Source organism: Pristis pectinata, chromosome 43 (genome assembly GCF_009764475.1).
Source record: "Pristis pectinata isolate sPriPec2 chromosome 43, sPriPec2.1.pri, whole genome shotgun sequence".
NCBI classification, from domain to species: domain Eukaryota; kingdom Metazoa; phylum Chordata; class Chondrichthyes; order Rhinopristiformes; family Pristidae; genus Pristis; species Pristis pectinata.
This window is the reverse complement of record NC_067446.1, coordinates 132,578-159,680: the sequence shown is the minus strand read 5'-3', so window position 1 is coordinate 159,680 and position 27,103 is coordinate 132,578. Positions and strand designations below refer to the sequence as shown.

The 27,103-nt window shown below is 41.8% G+C and overlaps 2 protein-coding genes across 15 annotated transcripts in view; both read right to left on the bottom strand.

Moving 5' to 3' along the window:
- LOC127566547 (neural cell adhesion molecule L1-like) overlaps positions 1 to 22,208 on the bottom strand; it is a 273,625-nt gene extending 251,417 nt beyond the window's left edge. Inside the window, 1 exon segment of the mRNA XM_052008960.1 lies at positions 21,950 to 22,208. The gene's annotated coding sequence lies outside the window, so the exon portion shown is untranslated.
- The window catches only part of LOC127566641 (neural cell adhesion molecule L1-like), a 230,841-nt gene that overhangs the window by 153,999 nt on the left and 49,739 nt on the right, over positions 1 to 27,103 (bottom strand). The window contains exon 2 of one of the 14 annotated variants that reach the window (XM_052009148.1): positions 2,417 to 2,542. The exons of 12 other annotated variants lie outside the window; for them this stretch is intronic. The gene's annotated coding sequence lies outside the window, so the exon portion shown is untranslated. Of the gene's footprint in view, positions 1 to 2,416; positions 2,543 to 24,852; positions 24,940 to 27,103 lie in introns of those variants that run through there. One more of the 14 variants, XM_052009150.1, reaches the window with a different exon arrangement.

The following is a 27,103-nucleotide window of genomic DNA, read 5'->3' as shown; positions in this document are numbered from 1 at the left end:
CCGTACATCTTTGGAGTGTGGGAGGAAACCGGAGCACCGGAGGAAACCCATGCAGACATGGGGAGAACGTACAGACAGCGGCTGGAATTGAACCCGGGTCGCTGGTGCTGTAATAGTGTTACGCTGACCGCTACACTACCGTGCCTGCCGTACTGAGATGAGAGATTTGTTCGTGCAGGGGATAGTGAATCTTCAGGAATACTCTAACCAGAAGGCGCAGAGTTTGTTTAAAACAAAAGGTCAATAGATTGTTGAACATTAAGGAAATCAAGAATTGGGATAATGGTCCAGGAATGTGGCACTAAGGTTAAAAGATCAGCCATGATGTTGAAGAATGATGCAACAGGCTCAAAATCCCTGCTCCAATTTCTTGTGTGTCAGCCCAGATTGGGAGCGGAGACTGGGGGCAAAATGAGATGAGTTCAGCATTGACTCACTAAATCATATCAATAATGCAGTCAGTAAAACGGTGTGCAAACAAGTTAACACTGCAATGATGCAATGCTCAAGAGGGCTGCTTACCCCAAGACACTGCATGGTAGGCAAAGGGAATATATAGCGTCTCTTGTCATCTTATAAACACTGGCTGGTTACAGAAGCTACACTGTAGGTGCACAACAATCAACTAATGTTTTTTTATATATATGAAAACATAAAGATCGATATACTAAACATTCTAAATACATGCTTGTAAAAGACAGAGCAACGACCCAATAACAAGATAATACCACGATGTAAACCTAATTAATCTTGTACTGGAGAAATACTTGTTAAAAATCTATTTTTGCTTCATCTGAAAGGAACAAAAAGTGATAGGATCACAATTAATAGAATTTAATCTGCCTGCTAGTTTAATGTGTAAATCTACAAGCTCTGCAGTGCAGGAGGATTACAGGACCATTTCCATGTGCCAATCCCAGGTAAATGGTAGAAAATGTAATCAGTTGATTAGCTCTGGGGGCAGGTGGGTGGCAGTGCTTCTTAGACAGAGAGAGAGAGAGAGACACACACAGACAGAGACAGAGAGAGAGAGACAGAGAGAGAGAGAGACAGAGAGAGAGAGAGACAGAGAGAGAGAGAGAGACAGAGAGAGAGAGAGACAGAGAGAGAGACAGAGAGAGACAGAGAGAGAGAGACAGAGAGAGAGAGACAGAGAGAGAGACAGAGAGAGAGACAGAGAGAGAGACAGAGAGAGAGACAGAGAGAGACAGAGAGAGCAAGCAAAAGAGAGGGGGAAAAGAGTGAGAGAGGGAGGGATGTGTCAGACAGTGAAGATTCAGGCACTGATCTGAGAGAAAAATTGAGTCAGTCCTTGCTAGATCTTAATTATCTCTCTGGCAGACTTTTCCCCACATACTTCAGTGTGAATTCCAGTTAATGGAATACTCCTGGGCAAACAGCTTATTCACTTACTGAGTAGTAAAGGAGCTTGCTGCAGAAGCAGCTTTCACTCAACCAACGTTCTGAAAATTAAGTTACTGTTAAACTTAAGTGCAACCAACTTACTCCCTAGTGCATTTAAAGATTATTCTCCCTTTTCCAGTGGAAGAGAAGTTAAGTGCTTCTGCTCTTTTCCTAATAATTTAACTGATTTCCATAGGGCCATTCAAATTGCATACTCTCAACTCCCCAGATACATGAAAAGCTAATATTTATAAAGACCCAATAGATGTACTTAAAGCAGGTACACATTTCCTTCTGTTACAACTCTTCTCCTCTCTTGAAGATGGTACTTTGAGTAGGAGGAGGGCAATCAGCCCCTGGAGCTTTGTAATCAGTTTCTTAACTCTCTGTCTTGATGCTGTAACCCTGACTAAAAAATGCAATCTCTGTCTTGAAACGTTGAATTGACATCCACTATCAACAGCATTCTGCGAGAGCGGGTCCCAGACTTTGTATGAAGAAGTGCTCCTGTAATATCCTGCCACTATTTGAGGTTGCAATCCACCAGTTATTCTCCCTCTTCACCTCAAGTTCATTGATTAAATCACACATTCATAAAATCATCATACCACAGGAATCCGTTCAGCCCAAGTTTGTGCCAGCACTTCATAGAGCAATCCAGCCTATCCTACTGCAAATTATTTTCCCTTATCCTGTTCCCTTTTGAAAACCATGATTATATTCACCACCCTTACAAGCAGCAGGTTCCAGAACCTAACCACAAGTATTTCTTTATATCCCTCACCCCCACACCCATTTCTTTCACCCATTACTTTGATTCTGTATCCCCTGATCCTTGAACCAACCACAACAGAATGTTTCCCCTCTTTAAGCCATTTGTTAATCTTGTACACTTCTACCAAATCTCTCCACAACCATCCTGCTCCTCTGACATTCCATCCTCTAGTATCCTTTCTTTCTAACCTATGCATAACATCCAACCTTTTACTTTCCTCCCATTTGTGATAATTACCCCTCGATTGGTTGTCCGTGCATGTCCACCAGTTAGTGATGATTTATGTCTTAGAGTCCCCATAACTCTTTGCCCATCCAAAGTTTGACAAGCGCCTCAGCGTCACAGGTAATCCCCATCTGGGAACTGTAAGGGGAAAGCGTCATCAGAAGTGTTGACAATGGAAAGATCATCGTTAACATACTTGACCCCATCTCCTTGCAAGATTTGCTTCAAATTGTTTTCACCTTTTTCTAATGGTACAAGAGGTTCAGAAGAGAGAGACAGCCATATACATTGAGAAGACTTTCTGACCTTTTTTTTTAATTAATAGAAGGCACAAGGTACCAAACCTTCATTAAAAAACTATTAAGAGTATTGCACCCATCTCTGAACAATACATTTTACAAAGGATGTCAAGGTTTTGGAACGAGTGCAGAAGAGATGACCAGAATGGCCCCAGGGACAAGAGCCATTGGTTCAGAAAAGGCCAACTAATAATCTAAAAGTGACATACAAAATTATTAAAGCTTTGACAGAGCATAACAATTTTTTTTCCCAGGAATATAGCTAATCGGAATAAGGTTTATTGTCATTGTCTTGAATGGCGTGAAACTTGCTTTGCAACAGGAGTACAGTGCAAAGACATAAAATTACCAGAAATTACAAAATAAATAGTGCAAAAAAAAAAGGAATAATGAGGTAGTGTTCATGGATCATTCAGAAATCTGATGGCAGAGGGGAAGAAGCTGTTCCTAATCCATCACCCATGGGACTTTGGTGCTGCTGGACTGACAGATTTTCTGGACTATTGGATGTTATTCTGATACACTACCACACTTAATTCACAATGTTTTAGATGTTACACAGTAGAATAAAATTTTCCAGTTAACCCAGTGAGTTAAGGAGCACGAGAAACAGGGCATATGAGGCAGTACGAAACCAATCGGGTTTTCCAAATCAGATAGTGAATTATCGAAGCTTTAGTGTGCATAGATTTAAAATAAATTTGAAAAGAACAAGAGGATTTTTTTTAATACAGAGCAAATTATGATATTTTGGAATGGGAGTGGAAGCAGCAACTTTCAAAAAGAAGTTGGATAATCACCTTTTGGGAAATGAGTTGCAGCTCTATGAGACTAATTACTCACTTCTTTTGAAGAGCTACTCAGGCACAATGGCTTTCTCCAGTACTTTCGCAATCAGTTTCCAGAAATCACTGGATTGCAATAACAATTTGAAAAGCTGATGGAATTTTGGTTTTTCCCCGAGTTCTGGGGGCTTAGCTCAATTTATAACCAGTTACCTCAGCAGAGACTGCATATGAAATTCAGAACCTTTAAATGCTTAGAAGATGATGAGTTCTCATTTCAAAACTATAGTCAATTTGGCACATCATTCAGTCAATAAAACTTCACACTGCATATGAGTCTGTGTCAGGGCCAGGTATTTTAGTCTCCCTCTTCTCTTATTAATAATGTCTGAGCCAATTAGCTTAGAGGCACACTTCACAGGCATGATCAATAGTTTGCTCTTCCCTCCCAATCCCTCCCTGCTTTGAGAAAGCCAATCTCTGCAGCACAAGCAAGCAGGAAACCTCCCAAGGTCATTTCTTGGATGCCAGAAAGATTTTTTTGTTACTCCAAGTAGCATCAACTTCCAGCAAGAGCAGCCAGCAAGTGTTTCAGGATTAGGCCAGCACCTCAGATTAGGGAGGAAATTCTAGAACTATACACCTGAGCAAAGACGGCTTAATACCTTTTCTCAGGAGCTGACAAAATATGTTTATATTCCTCAACCTAATCAGCCCCTTTCTTCTACATTCTCTCCCTGCTACATCGTTCCACTCACAAAGCCATTGGTTAAATTGGTTCTTTAGCAATGAGTGTTAGCTAGTTATCTGAATGTAGGAAAGATCAAAACAGAACCGAACCCAGTCAACTCAAACACAAGTGAGATTGCACCAAAGCAATACTCCACTTTCCATAATTACAGTTGTGGAGCAGGGTTAATATCCAATAATACACAACAGTTGTGTATAATCCAACAATTTTGTTTGGCATCAGTTAAAATGCAATAAAAACATTTTCACCACGTTCATAATGTGTCTCACGCAACATTATTCTGAAGTTTATCAAATGATATTCAGATCAGAACCAGGTTTATCATCACTGACATATGACATGAAATTTGTTGTTTTGCAGCAGCAGTACAATTATAGTTAAATTACTATAAATTACAAAATAAATAAATAATGCGCAAAAAAAAGAACAACAAGGTAGCGCTCACAGGTTCATGAACCGTTCGGAAATCTGATGGCAGAGAGGAAGAAGCTGTTCCTAAATCATTGAGTGCAGGTCTTCAGGCTCCTGTACCTCCTTGCCAAAGGTAGTTATGAGAAGAGAGCATGTCCCAGATGGTAAGGGTCCTTAGTGATGGATGCCACATTCTTGAGGCACCGCCTCTTGAAGATGCCCTTGATGGTGGGGAGGATTGTGTGATAGAGCTGACTGAATCCACAACCCTCTCCAGCCTCTTGTGATCCTGCGCATTGGAGCCTGCATACCAGGTGGTGATGCAACCAGTCAGAATGCTCTCCACCGTACTACAGAAATTTGCACGTCTTTGGTGACATACCAAATCTCTTCAAACTCCTAACAAAGTAGAGCCTCAATCTGACGTGAACCAATCTCTTTGAAGAGTCATCAGTTATGGAATATGATCACCAGGAAGAATGAACAGTGTGCAACATAGTTATTAAATTCTATTTTAATGAGACACTAAGTTCAGTGACTTAGATGAGTAAGGACCTGAACAAGCACATCCATAGCCCTACATTTGTGCAATTTCCAATCAACATAGCTCGTATCAGATCCAATGGTCTCAATCATAACAAGTACTTGTGGGAGAGCACTATATTCCAGCTAGTTGGTACACAAGGGCATAATTTCTCCTCAACTTCCTGTCCTCTTTTCAGAGGTTCTTGAAAGCATTGTAAAGTTACTGGAGCATTGATCTGAAGGCATAAATTTGAATCACGACACAGCAGGCGAGGAGTTTAAAGTCAGCTAACTGAACGAATGTAGGACTTTTTTTTTTAAAAAAGGCGGGTCCTACTAAATTGTTGCGAAAACCCACCAATTCAAATTTCCTTCCCTGTAGGGCATATCTTCCTCAATCAGTTTCCCCTATATGCATTGTCAAACCCACAAATGCCCCCCTCTCTTCACAGACTTAGGGATAGATAGTAAATACTGGCCTGTTGGTGACAACCACATAACTTGGCTGAATATATTAAAATATTGATAAGCTCTGATGAAGATGACAAACAAGATGAAGTTAAAGCATCTATATTTCATTTTCCCAGCCTTTACTGCAACACTGGAAATTGCCCCAAACTGCATTTCCCTCCTTGGAATAGCTTTCTACCCTGAGAACCATCTGGTGAAACAATATTGTACCTTCCTTATGATCTTAACATCCTTTCAAAAATGATGGGATGCCCAAAACTGCACTCAGTGCTCAAGTGCAGCTTAAGCATTGCCTGGTAAAACTGGAATGTTATATTCCATGTACCTGTTCATCAATGCAAATGCTGTTGGCCTTATTGCCCCTGGGATTCCCACTCCTTGCCTGCCATTTTGATTGAAGTAGTTTGCTGTTTGGTAATACCAATAATGTTGATATATAGTGATTCTTACTCGATTTATACAGGAACAAAAGCACCAATCCCTACAGTACACCATTTCTGAACTAGAACTGCACGTATTAATCAAGGGTTATGGGGACTAGTGGGAAAGCAGAGTTGAGGAAACAATCACATCAGCCATAATGTACTAAATGGAGCAGGCTAGATGTCAATACTGCCTACTCATGCTCCTACTTATGTTCTGTGTTAGCCTTAATTGTTTGATTTTCATCTGTCAATCAACTCAAGATGCAACATTTATACATGGAGCATACACTATTTGTAATACATCTCCTATATGAAACACAACATGAATGTTTTCCAAAATCCACAAACCATCTCTGCTGTTTGGCCGTCTCTACCAGTCACAAATAAAACATATCTACTGTATTTGGGTCACATATAAACCACATCTGCCACATTTACTTTCTACACTAGTCACATATATCTGCTGCATTCACATTTCCACTAGTCACTCTTTGGGGGAGAAACATTTATAAATTTGTAACATCATGTTTCAACAAATCTGTTATGGCTGCTTTTGACTGGCTGTTTTAGTTATGATTCCAGGAGTTTACACATGTTGGCCTATGTTGTCACCTTGTTCATTCTTCTTGGTGAGATCTTCCATCTGCACTCACACATTTAAATAGGGACATAGAATACAAAAGCAAAGAGCATTCAAGAATTCCACCACCATAACCAAAGGCAATTCTAAGCACCCATACCAGAAAAGATGTAAAGGGATTAGAAAGGGAACAAAGGAATTTACTAGGGTGAGAGACTTTAGTTATTTGGAAAGGCTGGGTGGGAAAATTGGGGCCATTTCAGTGTAAAAGGTGACTTTTTTAGGGGTTTGAGGTGAGAGTAGATGCAGGCTAAGAAAAATTCCCTCTGAAGGCATCAAAAACAAGAGGGCAAAGATTGAAACATATTGGCCAAGGATCTGGATGGATGAGGAGAATGTTGTTTCTTCCCATTTGGAGCTTTTGAAATGTGAAAAGATAGTGGAAGAGGTTTCCATCAATTGTAACATTTAAAACAGGATTGCTGGATAGGTACTTGAAGATGCATGGTATTAGAGACAAAACTATTGCACTTTCAACCAGCATGGGCACAGGAGACTGAGTGGCCTCCTCCTGCCTTTTGTTCTCCCAAAACCAATCTCTTTTTTTATTATCCAGGTCCATGCCCTCCCTGCAACTAATTTGTAGAAGCTGAGGCATGAAGTATTCATTTATCTCCTCTTCTTAAAATTAAATTTTATTTACAGCGTGGTAACAGGCCCTTCCAGCCCAACGACGTCCGCGCCGCCCATTTTAAACCCCAAATTAACCTACCCATACATCCTTACAATGTGGGAGGAAACCGGAGCACCCGGAGGAACCCACGCAGACACGGGAGGAATGTACAAACTCCTTTCTCTTGTGAATGGAAAAGAGAGACCAGCTGAGAAGTGGGAAATGGACATTCTGGGTAGGATACAAGGAATGGGGTCGTACTTGCCCTTCACACCAGATTTCCGTACTCCTGACAGAAATAGGGAATAGGTTAAAAATAAATCAGTAATGGTTCCAATCTGGATTAAAATCAACCCAATTACAAGTAAAAACCGCTCTTGCTAGGGCTGTTAAGCTCAGTAGCAGACGAGAAGTCTGGAAGAACGCACGAGTTTAAATGGATTCTAAAGGTTGGAGATCAATGTTTTTTTGCCGTGCTTGCTTGTTAATTGCCTGAATGAAAGCAAGTCCCTTGGGGAAGCATTTAAGAACACTGCGTCGGGAAGGACACAGATTTACAGTCCAGGAGCATTAGGACCAGGAGCTAACCAATAAAAAGATGCAGCATGGGAAGAGGAGGAGGAGGAGGATGGGGCTCCTTCACTGATCCACATGTGTCCTTGGTAACAGCAGGATTATATTTCAATGTACAACTTACAATGCCACTTACTGATTGATAATGGGATATTACTGTCAGGAGTGAAATGTTTTAATCATGGTTGAGTCATATTCACTTTTATGATGACCAATTCTCCATTGCAGTCCCCTATCTCACCATCTCTGCTTCTTTTGCAGTAGAATTCTTCACAGAATTTCCACAACTTTTAACCAATGTCTTCCCTCAATGGTACCTTATAAGGTTGACAGGGACCAATAACTTCAGGCTTAAAGCATACAATGACCTCAGCTGGAAATTCATCCTCCCCCCAGACAAATCCTTCCCCCACTCCCAAATAAAGAAAACACCTCCAGCTGCTCCTTCAAGTCCAGATGAAAAGAGACAAAAGATCAGCCAAATAAATGACAAGCAGCATGGTCCTGACCCACAATTGGCAGCCAGACATCAGATTCACCAATTATAGCTCTGATGAAGGCCCACTGACCTAACTTGTAACTCACTATTTCGAAACATGGCCCAAAGCATAAAGAATTTTAAAGAGATCAGCCATTCCTTTCACCTCCATCCCAATTTAAGAACCGACATGGACAGTGTTAACAGTTGGCTGCCTAGGATAAATATGCCCCAATCTAATAACGGTGAAATAGGCAGAACCTTCCTCAATCTCCTCAATGAAAGCCATAAAATGGACGACAGTTTCTGACAAAGTCATATTTTCATGCACTGAGAAAGGGCTGACTCAGTACTCCATAGGGTTAAAGCCTTTTACAACTTGATATAATGTTTGCCCTTTGAGTTAATTTGCTCAGTGAGCAAGTGCGTGAATGGGCTGTGCAGTGAGTCACTGTGCAGCACAGGCTCCCAGAAGACTTGTTTCAATATCAGCAAGTCATATCGCATCAATGTCCTTTGTTAAGCTGCAGTTCTCTCTCCAACCCCTCCCTCCCCCCACATACTATCAACGTTGAAGCGTACCACCAATGTGTGTATCTATGTTTTATCCAAAACAAAAATGGATTAAAATGCTCTCATTTAAATCTGTAATTTCTGATGCTGAATATTCTGAAACAAAATGTAAATATATAGAGAACACTGACATACAATTATCTTACATAGAAATAAACTGGTGGATGGGGGAGGGGTGGGGTGAGGTAGAGGGTAGGTGTGAAGTAAATCATACTTAATCTGCAACAGAATCCCAATATCGGCACCTTCCCCCTCACTCCTGAACTCAAGCAAAGAATTATCAGAATGAGTGATGGAAACCAGATGCAAATTGGGATTTGTTTTAAGAAGATGCATTCAAATGTTTGCCAAGTAATTATAAATGTAACAGCGCAGATATAGCCTGGAATAAATACATCCCCGCAAAGCAACTGGCTGCAATATACATTTATATTCCTGCTTCTAATGAGGAACCAGATAACCAGCTTAAAATATTCAAATACAATGAAAAGAATTTTATTCACTTGGAAGATCCTAATGTTTGTTATTTTTGTCCCATTATTAAGCCCAGAGACATTTTCGAGCTCTGTGTGGTGTTATTTTAAAAATAGAAATGGGTTATAATTCTTATCATTACAAACATGTTGAACTTGCACTGACTGCCCAGCTTGCAGACAGTCCAGAATTAAAAACCAGGGGCAGTATAGAACCATAGAACAATACAGCACAATACAGGCCCTTTGGCCCACCATGTTGTGCCAACCTTCAAACCACTCCTAAGACTATCTAACCCCTTCCTCCCACATATCCCTCTATCTTAATTCCTCCATATGCTTATCTAACAATCTCTTGAACTTCAACAACATATCAGCCTCCACCACCACCCCAGGCAGCGCATTCCATGCCCCAACCACTCTCTGGGTGAAAAACCTCCCTCTGACATCTCCCTTGAACTTCCCACCCATTACCTTAAAGCCATGCCCTCTTGTATTGAGCATTGGTGCCCTGGGAAAGAGGCGCTAACTGTCCACTCTATCTAATCCTCTTAATATTTTGTACACCTCTATCATGTCTCCCCTCATCCTCCTTCTCTCCAATGAGTAAAGCCCTAGCTCCTTTAGTCTCTCCTCATAATCCATACTCTCTAATCCAGGCAGCATCCTGGTAAATCTCCTCTGCACCCTTTCCAACACCTCCACATCCTTCCTATAACGAGGCGACCAGAACTGGACACAGTGTGGTCTAAACAGAGTTTTGTAAAGCTGCATCATTACTTCACGGCTCTTAAACTCGATCCCACAACTTATGAAAGCTAACATCCCATAAGCTTTCTTAACTACCCTATCCACCAGTGTGGCAACTTTCAGTGATCTGTGTATATAGTCAGCAACGACAACCTACAACATCGACAGTCTAATGAAGCAAGTCTGATCCTCTCCATGCCACCTAGAAACCCTCTTCTGACGCCCTTGAAAAGAAGACATACAATGTACAGATCTACCTGGGTTGTGTGCATTACCTTGATGTGCTTCTGCTCACAGCTCAAGCCCCCTCTGTTGGGAAGCTAGGTATCACAACTAAGCCCATCCTTAACCAAAGCTCATTTATTTCCTTTTGGGCAGGAATCCTCAGGTAGCAGTCAAGAAGGTTAACTAATATCCCGCTCTCCAAACCAGATAAATGAAGTTAATCACAGTCTGCCAGCATCCCAGATCTCCCAATAAACCCATTCCCTTTGGATCCTTAACTCATCGCGTCAAAGCCATCCTTCCAGGCACCACCACTTCCTCCAAAGCCATTTCCTCTAGCCTCCCCAACTCCTCAATCTCACCTAATCCTTCTGGCCTCCTAACGCTCAAAGCCACTTACTCTCACCCCTCTACCCTCCTATTAAGATGCACTCTCTTATAATTTGCCATGCCATCTGGTTGTGTTCTGAACCTCCATATGTGTCTCCCATATGCTCAGCAGATCATCCTAGATGCATCATATCCAATTTTGCAATTATTTTTAATTCTCCTGTGCTGTTGAAATACTATTTGTCTTTTACCTACCCTATGCAATATTATAGTCAATGCAAGAAGATCTCTTAACCTTCTACCTAGATGGTAGCTCAAGCTTCTATAATTTTTTATTCTTGTGTTTATTTCCCCTTCTCTTGGGATCAATCATTCTGTACTTACCAGTTAAGAAATCAAATACATGGCAATGCCGGAACCTTGGCAATTCCCATATTTTGCAAGAAACAAACAGACACACAATAATGTAAAAGCACTGGCCCAATGATGTCCAGCCAAATTATATGGCACCCATGTTATAAGTAGAGAAAAGGAGACAGCCTCAATGACTTAACACTGGTCAGGGGCAGGAAGGTGCAGTGAGCAAATCTCTAGAACAGCATTCAAGCCAGGAGAACCATCCAAACAATATCTATAAATATCCAGACAGAATTATTGATGTTTCCTGTCAACTCCACTAATTTCTTAAGACACAAGGAAAAAGTCACTGATTCTAAACAAGCCTTCCCTCCATGGACTGTCTACTCACCGCCAACATAAAGCAGCCAAAAAAAAATCAAAGACCCCACCCACCCAGGACATTCTCTCTTCTCCCCCCTCTCATCTGGCAGAAGATACAAAAGCCCGTACCACCAGGCTCAAGGACAGCTTCTATCCCGCCGTTATCACAGTATTGAACGGTCCCCTAGTACGATAAGATGGGCTCTTGACCTCACAATCTACCTCGTCGTGGCCTTGCACGTTATTGTCTGCCTGCACTTTCTCTGTAACTGTAACACTTGGTTCTGCATTCTGTTATTGTTTTCCCTTGTACTACCTCAATGCACTGTTGTAGTGAAATGATCTGTATCGATGGCATGTTTTTCACTGTACCTCGGTACACATGACAATAATAAACCAATTTACTAAATATCAATGCGTTTTGGACGTCAGAAAAATGTAATGAAGACAGCAGTGATACATCAGCATTTAGTAGATGGAAGACAACACTGTCCAACTCATTTCCAAGGCATGAAATTGAAGAGTTAACTAATAGTTTTACAGGTGTCCTTCTCTTCCAACAGTTCAATGTCAAATCAGTAAGGCTTATAATTTCATTTTCGATAGTGAGGATGATGCCACAAGGCAAAATAAGCATCAGTTCTTAAATACACAAAAGCTCCTTTATAACCAACACAAAATGTACTGGAGCCTCTTTCATACATCAGTAGATAATACAAAAAAATTCTCAAATTAGACACTCCACAGGCCATTGAAGGTTTGTGCCTAGAGATGTTTCCTTTGGACAAAAAGCACTGAAAAAAAAAATGAGGTTCCAGGAACTAAGAGTAATCACTAGATTCAACCACCAACATCTGACCAATCCTTGATACACAACAATCTCAACCTCCTCCCAGTACATGTCCAGCTTGTTTTGAACCTCTGCATCAAATATAGTCAGAAAGCAGTTGGTACACTGAATAAATCATTGGAATAGTCCTCAAGGTAGAGAAACCCAAAACATTATATAAGCTAGCAACTTTTACAATGGGATAAGAGAAAAGGTCTTGATATTCAACTTGGTCTAAGCTAATGAAAACGTAAAAATCTGCAGATGCTGGAAATCTAAAATAAAAACAGAAAATGCTGGAAACAGTCAGCAGGTCAGGCAGCATCTGTGAACGAGAAACAATTAACTTTTCAGGTCCAGGACTATTCCAAAGACTGCCTAACCTGCTGAACGTTTCTGGCATTTTCTGGTTTTAGTCTAACTTCAAAGTTCTGACACATGATCCTTCCAAGATTCTGTCCAGACCCTTCAATGTATGTAGCTCATATATAATCTCCACAGTGGAGATACTACATGATCCTTGCATGTTTAATGCCAAAATCATATTAGATGCAAAACTGCAACTTGCGTCAGGAAGCTCCCAGTCAAATTTCTAGAGTGCGATGAAATGACCCAGAAATGAAGTGACAGAGTGAAACATGATATCAAAATGCATTTTCAACTATGCAGCACTGAAATAAAGAGTACCATGCAATCTAACTTCTCAGTCTATATCCTTCCAGAAGAAAAGCTACTGCTCTGTGACCCCATTATGATGGCTGAGGTACTTATGAACTAGGAAACAAGTCCACTGACCCTTGCCAACTTCTACCAAGGCTTCCATATATACTTCCACATGAAGGGAGCAGGCACGAACAGTATAGAGGACAGGGTCGGACAATTTGATGCAATCACAAAGGCGGCACTTTGTTAGGAGTTTGAGGAGATTGGTATGTTACCAAAGACACTCGCAAATTTCTATAGATGTACGGTGGAGAGTATTCTGTCTGTTTACATCACCGCCTTGTGTGGACACTCCAATGCACAAGATCGAAAGAGGCTGCAGAGGGTTGTAGACTCAGCCAGCTCCATCACAGGCACAGCACTCCCCACCATCAAGGATATCTTCAAGAGGTAGTGCCTCAAGAAGGTGGCATCCATCATTAAGGACCCTCACCATCCAGGACATGCCCTCTTCTCATTACTACAATCAGGGAGGAGGTACAGGAGCCTGAAGACCTGCACTCAATGATTCAGGAGCAGCTTCTTCCCCTCTTATCAGATGATTTCCGACCAGTCCATGAATCCATGAACACCACCTCTTGATACCAGCCATGGACCTTCAGACATTCACAGACTTCAACACCCAAATCACATTTCCTCTCAATATGCAAGTGTGGCACACAAGCTCTTGGCACTAGTGCTACCCATTTCTCTAATACAATTTCTCCATTCCACCTGTACTAAATGACACTAGCCAATTCCAGGCATGGTGCCTTTTGTATTGGATCAAACTGTAATCTTTATTTCTGAGGGTCCTGACACCAGCACAATGTTTGTAGATCTGCGAACAACTCACCCGATCATTTTCACCCTAACCCACAATGATGTCATTCCAACATCACACCTAACAAGTTAGCCCTCACATGCAAGAGTAGACAACACTTGCCAGAAACTTTTTCCACATGGGAAACATCACACAAACACATTTTATATCGGGAGAAGCGCTCGTTAAGGGCCAAGTTCCATTGTATAGCGCTAACCCAAGTGACTATTTTAATACCACGAGGATGCAGGAAGAACAGGTATAGGCTTTAGTTTTCAACATCCTCCTGATCTGTGCCCCCAGCAGCAGTAAGTGAATGCCCTGGCAGAGAAATCCTGGATGATTTATGCCCTTCTTTGCCCAGAGAATGGTGCTGAAAGGGGCTGGAGCAGTACAAATCTTAGGCATGTTTTGTTGAGATTATATACAGCTTTACTAAGTGTAGTTTGGATCTCCACATCTAAAGGAGTATATATATATATATATAACACACACACACACACACACACACACACACACACACACACAATATTATATTATATGATATATTTGGAGTTGGTTCAGCATTAAGTGGATTCCTTAGATGAGGGATGAGGGACTAATACAAGCAATTCGAGCAGAATGGGTCTATACTCAATGTTTTTTGAGGAAAAAAATGAAAGTCAATGACATTGAGATGGAAGATTTGTCAGAGTGGATGTCCAGGGAGAGCCTTGAGCCAAGGGACACAGTCAGGAAAAGCAGTTTCTGGTATACATTGCAGATTGCAGTTGCATCCAAGCCTCTGGTCAATTTAGTTGTTTAACAAAAAAATTTATCAGGCTTTATTTAAACAACAGCAATGTCACATTCATGTGATTTGATTCTACACTCACAAATTACATAGTAATACTTAAAAGCAAGAATCATAAAGATTATGACTGTAGACAAATTTTTTAAAAAATCTCCACCAATATGAAGGATTTGCAAACGTGGCTTATCTACTGAAGCCACCTGGAAAACTAGTTAAGAAAATATCATTGATCAAACAAGCACTAAAACCCATTTATACAATAATCATCTCTTATGTCTGATATCAAAAATAATAATTTCACATAAAATACTAAATGGCCCATCATACAGCACCAATTCTTGATTCTCATCACTCCACTATTTCTTCACATCCTTACACATTTTCCCTTTCAATATTTAGCCGATTCCGTTTTAAATGTTCTGACTGAATCTACTTCCACCACCCAATTAGGCATCCATTCCAGATCTAGTAACCGAATGCTCCAACAACTTAATGCAATTTTGCAGAAAACCAAGTCTCAAAAATAACTGTAAATGACTCACAGACCATGCCAGCTATCCTCTCTTCAAAAATACAGATACAGCTAGGCTCAGCATATATTAAACAACAGAGGGACTTGAGGCTTCATTTCTGGCAGCCTCTCCAAGAACCAGTATGAACTATATGAGACGTCTGCCTTCACTGCCATTGCCTTCAAGTATAGATTATTAAATACAAATACATACACATAAATATATACAGAAAAAGAAATGCACGCATACACACACACACACAAACTCAGATGGGCTGTCCAATGCTCTTTCATCCACAACTACAATAGCCTTCCGAGGATTAGTTGAAACAAAGATCTGCAGGTGTACTCTATAATTAGAAAAGAACTGTTTTACTAGATTTGCCTACAGGCTCCAGTGTGGATCTGTCTCTGAAGGATTTGTTGAAAAAAAATGCAACGGTGACAGATCTGGTGGGTTACCTGTAGAAATGTTTCACAAGCCAGCAATGATTTATGAGTGCAAAATTCAAGCATTTACCAGGCAAGTCAAATAAATCAGCGACATTCAGAGAAATTTGCATTTGAATACCATAAGGGCCCAAGGTAGAGAGTAAGTGAAGCTGGTCAAAGAAGACGCTTCAATGAGAGAAGCCTTGCTGCAAATTCACTCCTGGTCATACACGAACTCTTTTTGTGTTAAAGGACTTTCAGCTGATTGCTGCCAAGCAAAAAGAAGACCCCATTTCTCAGAGTTAGGAACAGAGAGAGGCCATTCAGCCACTCAAGGTTGATGCTCCGTTCAGTTAGGTGATACCTGATCTCTATCTGATCCTCACTTACTCATCTTTGCTCTAAATCCATTACCTCCAACAAAAATGCTGAAAGATGGTTTCCTCTGGCTGGAGATCGAGAGGGCAGAGTCTCAGGCACAGGGTACTATCCATTGAGGTCAGGGCAGAGATTTGTAAATCTTTGGAATTGTCTCACGCAGAGAGTTGGAAAGGATCATTTAACTCAGCATTGCTAAGACAGATAGAATGTGTTTTTTCATTTTAAAACACATATTAAGGCAATCTACCAATATGATGCTGCTGGTGGGGAGGGGAAATTAAGGTGGAGAATACGAGGATTGGTGTTGAATGATCCATCTGAATGGTGGAGCAGGCTCAAGAGCCCCGACATGATCTGGTCCTGCCCCTACTTATTTTCTTACAGGCACAACAGAAAACTAGGTAATGACTCTGATATCTTCTCACAAAGTCACCAAGAGAAGAAGTACAAAGGTCATGAAATTTATAGCAGCACACAAACACCCCATTTTATATCTGGAGAAGCACTGGTCACAAGGCACAGCACTAACTCAAATGGCAGGGATGCCATTGTAATACCATAAGGATGTGGGAAGAACAAGTATAGGCTCAAGATTTTCATGGTCAGCGTTTAGAAGGCACAGGACTAGAGAAAGGAGGACCCGCCAGGACAAAATGAAGGAAACAAACAAAAATCAATGACAGAAAGCCAAAAGGAGGATTACCAAGTAGACATTGTTTGGAATCTGCCCAGCAGTGAAGCAACTACTATGACATAGAAGCAGCACTCTATTTCATCGTTGGGACATAAGTATCTGATCGAACGCAGGAAATGGGCAACTTGGCAAAAGCTTCAGCAATAAAGGATGGCTGAGAGTCCCTCCTAAGCTCAGAGGAAAGCAACACTAAAGCAAAATCACAAATGGAATGGCAACAATGAGATTATGACACAAGCAATCTATATTAACACGTGCACTCAGCAGTAGAATACACATTGGATTCAATCCAGTGCAGATTTGGCAGAACGTAGTTAGATTAATTCAAAAAGCATCAGGATCGAAGGGAGAGAATAAGAGATTATTCACTCTGATGGCAGCATTGCCAACGGTGCAGGCATTGAGATGGTTACCTCATACTGTTGGCCTGGATATGCCAACACTGTACCCTGCTCAGATTCCACCAGTCAACACATATGGCGAATACCATCTGCTTGTGGTCAAGTACTAGGACTTGCAACGTGTTGCAGAGAATCAGCTGCATATCACTCTACAGAATTAACATCAAGTACCCTCTACGATGGGGGAGACTAAACAACTTTGCGGAACACCTTCATTCAATCCACGAGCAAGATCCCAGGCTCCCAGTCATCTGTCACTATAATTCTCCATTTCACTCCCACTCCAACCCTCTACCCTCCATCCTCCTAAATTGTTCTGATCAAGCTCAACACAAGTTTGTGGAACACTACCTCATCTTCCAGATGACAGTTCAATAAATAATTGACATATCCAGCACGCCTCCTGAATTCCTTTGGTGGTTTCAGATAATTGTTCTGCATTTTTATCTCCTCTCTGTTACTTCCTTGCACTACCATCCATTTTTGTCTTTGATCTCTCATGGCCACCCCCCACCCCTTCACAGAACTATCCAGTTATTCTTTCCTCTCCTTCCCCATTTCTCTGTCACCTAAACCCAACGCATCTTTTACTGTTCCCAATTCTCATCGTTCTGAAACACTAACTCTGTTCCTCTCTGCCTGCCTAGCTGAATACTTCCAACATTTTCTCCCTTCACTTCAGATTTTTTGCTTCTTGAATGGTATTGGAATGGTAATATTCAACAGGTTAGCAAGCACCACTGACCTAGCTCTAAAGAAAGGACTTGAAAGAATTCCACAAAAATAACTACACATAAAAAAAGCATAGTTTTTCCCAGATTAAAACTCACCCACTAGAAAAAAATCACCGGGGATCATCTATGGCTCTGTTGCAATTCTCAATTATCTTAAATCTGTGTTCTCTCTGCACCAACTCTCCTGTCAGTGGAAACATTTCTTATTTACTCCATTCAAACCTCTTGAGATTTTGAACTATCAAATCTTCCCTTGGCCTCTGCTCCAAGGTTTTCCAGTCTCTCTGTGCATCCACAGTCTCTTACGCCTGCGACCATTCTAATAAATTTCCTCTACATCCCTTGCAAGACCTTGATCTCATAATAACTATTATGTCCAATTACAGGCCACGTGTCTGAAATGCGAGGCTCAGAATTGCGCACAATAGTCTTGGCAAGTGAAGGTAACTCAAGGACAATCGGGTTTTTCTGTAGATTGAGGGGATCCAGATGTGCAAAAAGAGGGCAAATCTTTGTGCCGAAGGCTCGGGAAGAAGGGGGCCGCTATTGACAAGGAGGTTAAACACAAGGTCAGAGACAGTAACTGAAAACTGATGTTGTTCGGCACTGAATGGCATAATTGAATGTGTCACTCAAGCCATTTACAGAATGGAGCTGTGACTTACACGGAGGACGGGGACAAAGAAACAGGGTGACTGAAAGGGAAATAGCGTAAAGGGATTATAACATTGAGAAATTGATTTTTTTTTTAAAAACGCCTCGCTTTCTGGAGAAAGAAACTCAAAGAAGACATCAAGTAATCTGGGATTTAAGCATGCAGATTTATGCAAAGTGACTGTAATTCACTCTGCTATTGTGTTGGTTCTTTAGGGAATTAACCAATCTTTTCCTCATTTCCTAACATTATACAAATGGGAGTTACTTTACCAATTTTCTGCTCACCTCTTTGGAAAGTCTTTAAAGGAGAGGCAGCATAATGGCAGACAGTGCTGATGCCTCACCACTCCAGAAACCTGGGTTCAGTCCTGAGTGTGTGGGGATTGCATACCCTCCCCCTTTCTCTGGGTGCTCTGGTTTCATCCCTCCCTCCCTCATGCCAAAGGCATCTGGGTTGGTCAGTTAAGTGGCTACTGTAAAGTGCACCTAGTGTCAGTGGGGGTGAGGTGGGTGGGGGAGGACAGTTAATACGAATGAAAGAGGGAAAAAAAAAATTGGATTTGACAGATGCTTGCTGGTCAACACGGCAGGCTAAAAGGCCCATTTTCACACTTATACTCATTATCTAGGAGTACAGCTCTGTAGAAGCTGGGTGCCTTCCTGCAGCTTTGCTGGGATTTAGCAGAGTGCACTGGTAGGCTCCTAAACTGTGCAGAATATCATTGGCAATTCTGCCTTCACCAACCACCTCCCAGCAACATTCAAGGACACCAAGTGCAGTCTTTCAAGGCCCATAATACAAGGTTACAGTGGAACTTCATATACAGTAACACTGGTCAGGCTGCAGCTTGGGTACTGTATACAGTTCTGGTGACCACATTGCATAAAAGCAATGATTGCATTGAAGAGGGTGCAGGGAGATTTGCAAAGACGTAACCAGGACTGGCCAACCACACCGCCCTCACTGGACAGGCTTGGAGCCCACCCCATAGCAGCACTGATCCCAACAGCAGCCACATACAAAAGTAGCTTCAGGAGCTCCAGTACACAAACACTAGGTGTGGCAAGGCTCGACCCATTTCCTCTTGGAAAGAGCTGGTTTGACCACATTGGTTGAGCAGATGTAGAATGATCCAATAAACAGGACTACACCCCTTCACCTGTCCCAGCTGCTGCAGCCACTTGAGGAACTCCTTAAACCACAAAAGCTGTCGGAAAGTGTTATAGCCTTGAGGGAACGGGAGAGAGTAGATCTTATTGTTCTGCTCCACCCCACCCCCAATCAAACAGTCTCATCATTGGAGCTGACCAATGTTGGAGCCACAATGTGGCCTGAACTGTGTCAAGGAAGACCCTCTGCGTGCAGTCCTTTCAACATTATTGGAACATCAGAGTCATTGTGAGGTGCCTCCAAGACTGCATCGGGAATGAGACTGTCATTCTAATCCTGCTAGAGTCCTCTTTTCAAAAGAAGGCATGGAGAGAGATGCATTGGTATCTGTCTGGTTCTTTCCCCAAGTACTCTGCGCACTGCTTCCCTGGGAAGTACATCAAGACCCAGCATCATCTGCAGCTGAAAGACTGTCAATTTAATACTGGACGTTTGTGGTCTCCCAGTTGAAAGAACCATCCATGAGCAGGAGCTGCAAATTGGCCCACTCCAGAGTCCAGGAGAATGTGCTGTGGCATACTCTAAAGCAAGATGCTACACAAAAAGGCCAACAGGGAAAGGCTCAGTTAAGACAACTGTCCAAGTGTGTGCACAGTACAAGAGATCCTGATCTATTGTGTTATTTAAGAGAAGTTCCTACTGCTTAGGACCAGAAATGTATTTATCGAAGTGATACTTGTTATGGCTTGTGACTTTACATGCTTTGTGTAGATTTATATTTTTTACTCAAGCATTTAATTCCATAAAATTATTTTGCGCTAATTACAAACTTCTAATGAAGGGTCTTCAACCTAATATATCAGCTGTTTCTCTTTTTATAGATGCTGCCTGATCTGCTGAGTTTTTCCATCACTCTGTTTTTATGCCTGATTTCCAGTATCTGCAGTTTTTTTTCTATTTGCACAAATTACCCTGGCTGATGCAAGCTTTACTGGCCAACATGTATGATAAACATTCACCCAATTCAGAACAAATTTAGAATGTCCATTTAACAACAGAACTAGTTAAAAATACAACCATGCCCATGACTAATTTGAACTCATCAGCTTCAAGCAACAAGGGATTGTTTTGCTTTACTGTTTGTATACATAAGCCACTAGTGCCCATGCTCAGAACAATAACTTGTGACAATGAAATGGTTTTCAATTCACCACAATCAATAAATCAAAATAAATGCTTCCTAAGAGGGGAGAAGTTGTGAAAGACCCTGGGTTGCCTGGAAACCATTTGCCCACCTTCCACTTAGCTGTCAATCAATGTCCAGTTGCAGTTTAATCAGTTTAAATGGCGAGATTAAAGATCAACTAATGAGCTGCATAAAATATCCATGCGCCAGTAACATCAATTTCCTGATATGTCCACGATGGGGATTAAAATGACACAACGTTTGGAAGCATCTAATACAGGGCATGTTGGATCAAATGTCTATGGCTTTGAAGGATTGCCATGACAATTTATATGATTTAAGGGAGTGAGGATGGACCCCCATTTTAATCTTCAGCCTTCACTGCTCTCAGAGGATAAAATAACAAGCACACAGGAGTGTGGTTAAATGCTACATTCGTGGTTTAGACCTCAGTGCTGTCCCAACCTCAACCCCCGACTGCAGACTGCCAAGCAAAGCCACTGTGATGGATAAGCACAATGCCCAAGAACCGAAGCAGCCTGGTATCCCTGGCAGATAATAAAGAAACAGCCAGCTTAACTTGACGTTATCTGCACACCCAGAGTATTCACTCTTCTATCATAGCCCTCACTCCTCCCAGAGATTTGCCCAGAACATTGGAAAAGGACTGCAACTGAAGCAACAAGGGTGTGGTGGCTCAGTGGACTATTGGTAGGAAACACGAGTTCAAATCCCACCACAGCATCTGGAGAATTTAAACTCAAGTAATTAATTAATTAGAACTAGCATCAGTAATGATGACCATGAAACAACTCCTCCAAAACCACATCTGGTCTACCAACATCCTTCAGGATATACATGGCTCCAGACCCACTGGCTGCCGCCTGAAATGGTCCATCCAGCCACTCAATTCAGGAAGCAATTAGCAAAGGACAATAAATTAGTAATCACCGGCAATGTCCACATCCCCTGACTGAATTTTTTTTTAAAAAAAGGCAATTATTCTCACTCAGATGATTAACCTCCTCCTCTCCCCCTTTCAGGTCCTAACTAAAGCTGTCGTACTCCAATCTCCTCTGTTCGTCGAACAGCTCTGCAGCATTTAACATTTAGTATTCCTGTTTCTGTACAAAAGGGTCACATTAAACATCTTCCCTGCCACCCCACCCCACTCCCGAACCAAAAATTGGGAAAAGAAATGCAGTAAAATATTCAATCCCTTAGTGGCATCTGGTTTCTGCAGACATACCTGCACAGTGAAAGATCGCTGCTCCTTCTATTGCTACTAGTCAGCCTAATTCAGCCTCGTCACCAATCTTTCCCTACAAGGCGGCTGCAGTTTCTGCTTCACCATGCACACCTGATAAGTATGCAACAATATCCTTGGGGAGAGACCGTCAGCTGGCTGAGAGGGAAGCAGGGCAACATCTGGCCACAGATTTGAAACGCAGCGAATGCAGCAAGTAGTCGGAACCAAGCGAGTCATATATCAAGAACTGTTCTCCACCCTGCTGCATTAAGTTAATCAATAAAATGGATGCAGTCATTCCTTTAATACACGGCGACTGTTGCCAGGGTCTGACTGTAAAGCATCAGTGCATGCATTAGGAGATGCCTGCAGTTAACACACAGCCAATTGCTTGCTGCCAAGAATAAAAGCCGATTAATGCCAAGAAGAAAATAAAAATCAACCAATTTATCAGAATCTGAAAACAAGAAAGGGCAAAAAACATCCACGCTTGTTCTGAATCCACAAAAGCCAAAACAATTTTGAATCCAATTTGCTTAATTTTATGAGCAAGGGGGAACTTATTAACTGTTCCGCACCACCCATCTGCTGGGGTACAGGGACCCAGTGTTCACTCTCATTGTGCAAGCTTAGACCACAGGAGGAAGGGAGGTGAGGCTCTGGGGAACATTGAAGCCACAGCCCAATCCTGCCCTATCCCAAGTTCCTCACCGGTTCATATGCAGGGTTACAGCATAGAGGCCATTGGGCCCCAATGTCTGTGCCAACCCATTGTTGAAAGTATTCCTATTTTCTCCCCACATCCTGCATCTCCCTGTCCTTGGTATTAATTCAATTCCACTTAACAGGATGTGGATGCTCAGCTGTTGAGTGCTTTCAAGAACACCAACATCAATAAGATTTTTTGGACTCAAAGGAGATGGAAGATGCAGGGACCGAGAAGGAAAGTGGAGCAGCCGCAGAAAACCAGGCACCTCGTGGTCTACTCTTGCTTCTGTTCCTATGTGACCATTTCCCAACCACGCCGTTACCACACAGCATCATAACCACCCCCAGAACACTTGAAGGCTGGAATCGTGGTGTTCCCAGAAGTAGGTCAGGGTACAACCGCTTGCTGCCCCACCCAACTGAGCAAGCGGGTCACAGTCCATAATCCACCAGTATGTTCTTTACTGCGCCAAGATACAAATAGGGCTCATTTCAAGATTGCTTTGAATCAAGCAGCATTGCACGGTTCATTAATCTGATTACAGTGCAGCAATAGAGATGCATCAATCTCATTGTAAATAGTTTCAAGTTAATTGGTGTCTTGCTACAGGTCACAATGAAGACACAGACATCACAACAGAAACAGAACGTTTGGCCCTTTGATGCAGTGTTTGTTTATATCCTTCACTAGGGCAGAATATTGATGCCCACCTACCTACTTAGATCCATTCTCTCAGACCTGATCTTTGCGACAGTAACAGAGGTCAAGCGAGGAGGAGTTTTGCCAAAAGAGTTTAGAACTCAGTAGAATTCAGATGCCGATCTCGAGGAATGGTGGAACAGGCCCCGGGGTGGGAGGGCTGAAAGGCCTCCCGTTTGCGAGAGCTCTCTGCAGTGTGCAGCCTCCCAACTCCCACAAGGAGTGAAGCAGATACAGCCCAGCAAGAAACAGCTGAGAGAATTCAGTGGCAGTGAACCAATGGACAGACCAGGTCTCCCAGGACACACTTATTACAGCAGTCAAATACTGAATGAACACTGTCAACAGCATTTGGGTTTGCTTCAGGGAGATGAGCAAAACATTGGTACAGCAACCAGCTTACTCCAACTCCAGGTGCTCAATCACTTTGCCTCATCAGTCCAATATTAAACCCACCTGCAAAAAGGCACCATGTTAGTCAGCAGAAAGGTCACCCATACAGCTTTCACTAGGGTGCAGCCTCTATGCAAGAGTGGTCAATCTGTGCAACAATACAGAAAAAGAAAACAAAGTACACTTCTCTCATGTACTGCAACTACTTTCTCTGGGTTTGCTCCCCACGGATCTCCTTGGACTTTCATACCTGCTATCTAAACTGAGAGTTCTACACTTAGTTTCAGCAACATCACCGTTTGTAGGGAAATGCTTCAAATTCATCCTCTCTGTTGCTGTTAGAATAAAGCTTAATATTTAAGCAGACCTCAAACAGCAAAGAGATCAGGGAATGACAGAGCATAAGGCAAGCATTTGTTGCCCAGTCCAAATCACCCATTCCCTCCATCACAGCACACCACGGCGGTAGTGCTTACACTTGCGATCACTTGCCCAGGCTACTGGGCCACAGAAATTTTCCGAGCAGGAGAACTCTTCTTTTAGTGTGTAGCTATTCCCTGGGTCACATAAAGTTCCAAGAACTGCCTGTAACCCAAAGTTTCCAAAAGTCAGGAACGTTGCTGGCTGAGGTCACTGTCGGTTGAGATTGCAAAAATTGCACTGGTAGGTTAATTAGCTACAGATCTCAGTTAATTAGATCCTTGATAGATTTTTTTAAATCTAAAATTAGTATAGATCTGTATTACAGATCCAAAATGTGCCAGACCACAGGAGTTGCCTGACCACAGAATGTCAGACTAGAGTTTCAACCTGTATGTCGCTGTTCCTTCATTGTCACTGAGTCTCAATCTCAAAACTCTCCTCTCCCAACACCACTTGGACCACTGTGCAAGGAGGTGACACACCATCAGCTTTTCAACAGGCAATAAATACTGGCTTCATCAGCTGATAAATTAATTTTAAAAAAAGCAATTGGTCCAGCAACACTTGCATCCCAGTTATAATTTGCTGTGGCTAAGCTACCGAGTTTTTAAAAAGAGTAAACCCAACAATTAATTTCCAAGATCAGCAAAAAAAAAAATCAGGATTACATCAAACATACCTGAACTCTGGCCAGTTAGCAATGATGCAGGGACCAATTCACTGTCTCTGCATTGGGGTATAGAGTTAACACCACAGTCAGAGTTACCATCCTCAGCGACTTACACCCAAGAAGAACCTTTAGTGCAGTAAAACTCCTCAAATCACTTCACAGGGACACCATGAAACAAAATCTGGAAACAAGCCACACAAGGAGAATTAAGGGTGGCCAAAAGCTTGATCAGAGGCCAGTTTTGAAGGAGAGAATGGTAAAGAGGCAGAGAGAAATTCTACAGTTCAGGGGCAAGGCAACTCTCAACAACCAATGGTGGAACTATTAAATTCAGGGAGACAGGAGGTTGAAATCGGAGGAGTGCAGATCTCTCAACCAGAGGTCGTTTGGGAGAGAAAAGGGAGGGGCAGGACAATAGAGAGATTGGAAACAATGAATGAAAACTATAAAATTTAAGCATCCAGATTTTCAATGAACATTCAAAGATCACTTTGCACAATAACAAGAAAAGCAGGGAGTTTTCTTTATATCCAAAACAATATTCCTTCTTTGGCAAAAACAGATGAACAAATTGTTCAATCCATTACTGGCAACGATGGTCCATTTCACAAGAAACACTCCAGTCCAACCAAAACAAAATAAAGAATGTCAAAATAGAAGGCACGTTAAAATAAGTTCTCTCTTTAATTGCATATGTACAATACAAACATAAATAAGAGAAGGTTATTGAGTTCTACAGGCTTATTCCTACTTTATAGAGACTGGGAAAACTTCCAAAAAATAGAAAGAGAACCACATAATTCTTCCTGACTGCATTGTATCACACAGGGTTACAGATTCGCATCCCTGACAACACCATCCTTTGATGAAATGAAGGAGTGTCAGTAGCTATAATGTCTACCTGTGATACAGCCCCATTACCCAGGAGCTACAGAGACAAGCCAGATGATCTAATCACACCAGCAGACCTTGGTCGAGATGGAATAAGCCAAGACTGGGGTGGGTGGGGGCGGGGGGTTGCCCCTGCATATGTTTTAGAGCGCAAACACTGTGCTTGTTACCCTCATGCCCAGTGCTGAAGGGGGCAACTGCAAAAGTCAGGCAGGATTCTTGCTCCAAGCTGGCATCAGTGGGAGCCGAGTTAAAATCAAGCACAGCACCACTATCGATACATGGCGAAAACCAGGCTAATTACTGTGGCAAAATGCAATATGACACCTTCAGCAGAGGAGGGTTTAAAAAAAAACTGAAAGCAGAACAATCTTCTCCGACATAATCAGGGAAGTTAAATTATGACCTTTTACATTTAAATAAGAGTCAATATTCATTTTCTTTGATATATTATTCAAAAATCCTACTCAATCTAATGACAAAAACTACTTCACATTCACCCCAGGAGATGCAATATTGAATCAAACCCCAAACTCATTCCCATTCATCAGTCTCTCCTCATTATTAACACAATAGTCACACACTTCTACTTGCTCGAGTAAGCCAAAAAAAATCCTCCCATATAAACACAGGGAAGATGCATAGCGTGACAGAAAGACGGATGAGAGAACAAAACGCCTTTAAAAGGAAGCTCCCTGTTGCCATCCTCTAATAAATCAGGGTGTGGTGGGAAACAGAATCCAGCAGATACTTGTCACTATACCACACTGAAATTTCCGACAGGAATAAAAGGTACCCTCAAAACAAGACTTGACCTGGACTCCCAAAATACTAAATCTGTAATTCTTACCTGACCTTGTGCAAATAAATATAAAAATTCACAAGATATTTTGAACAGGTTTCATTAACAGTAAATGTACAGACACCTGAACCGGTCAACCACAGAAACATTCCTGTAGGTCCATGCACAATTAAAAAAGGGAGAAAATTTGCAAATAATAGGAAAACAATTCCAACAGGAATTGATTTTAAAATTCACATTTCAAATTATCTCAAAATGATCCAGGCTGCATTCGTTCTGAAGACATCACTATCACAATAGCTCTCTGATGTCATTCCATCTACCATTCTTAAAGATTTGATTAAAAATTATAAAGAGCCCATAATCCCCTTTGCCCGAGGGAGGCATCTGAATTTAAACAGCGTTGTTTAAGGAGAGCCTACTGCAGTTATTGAAATATCAGGGCTGGGTAATGCAGTTGCTAACCAGTACCAGCATCAGATTTGTTGCTAATCTTAAACCCACCCCGAAAAAAATTTCTTCCAACATCGCTTCTGTTGGGTGTGAAGGATATTGAGTAAAAGCATT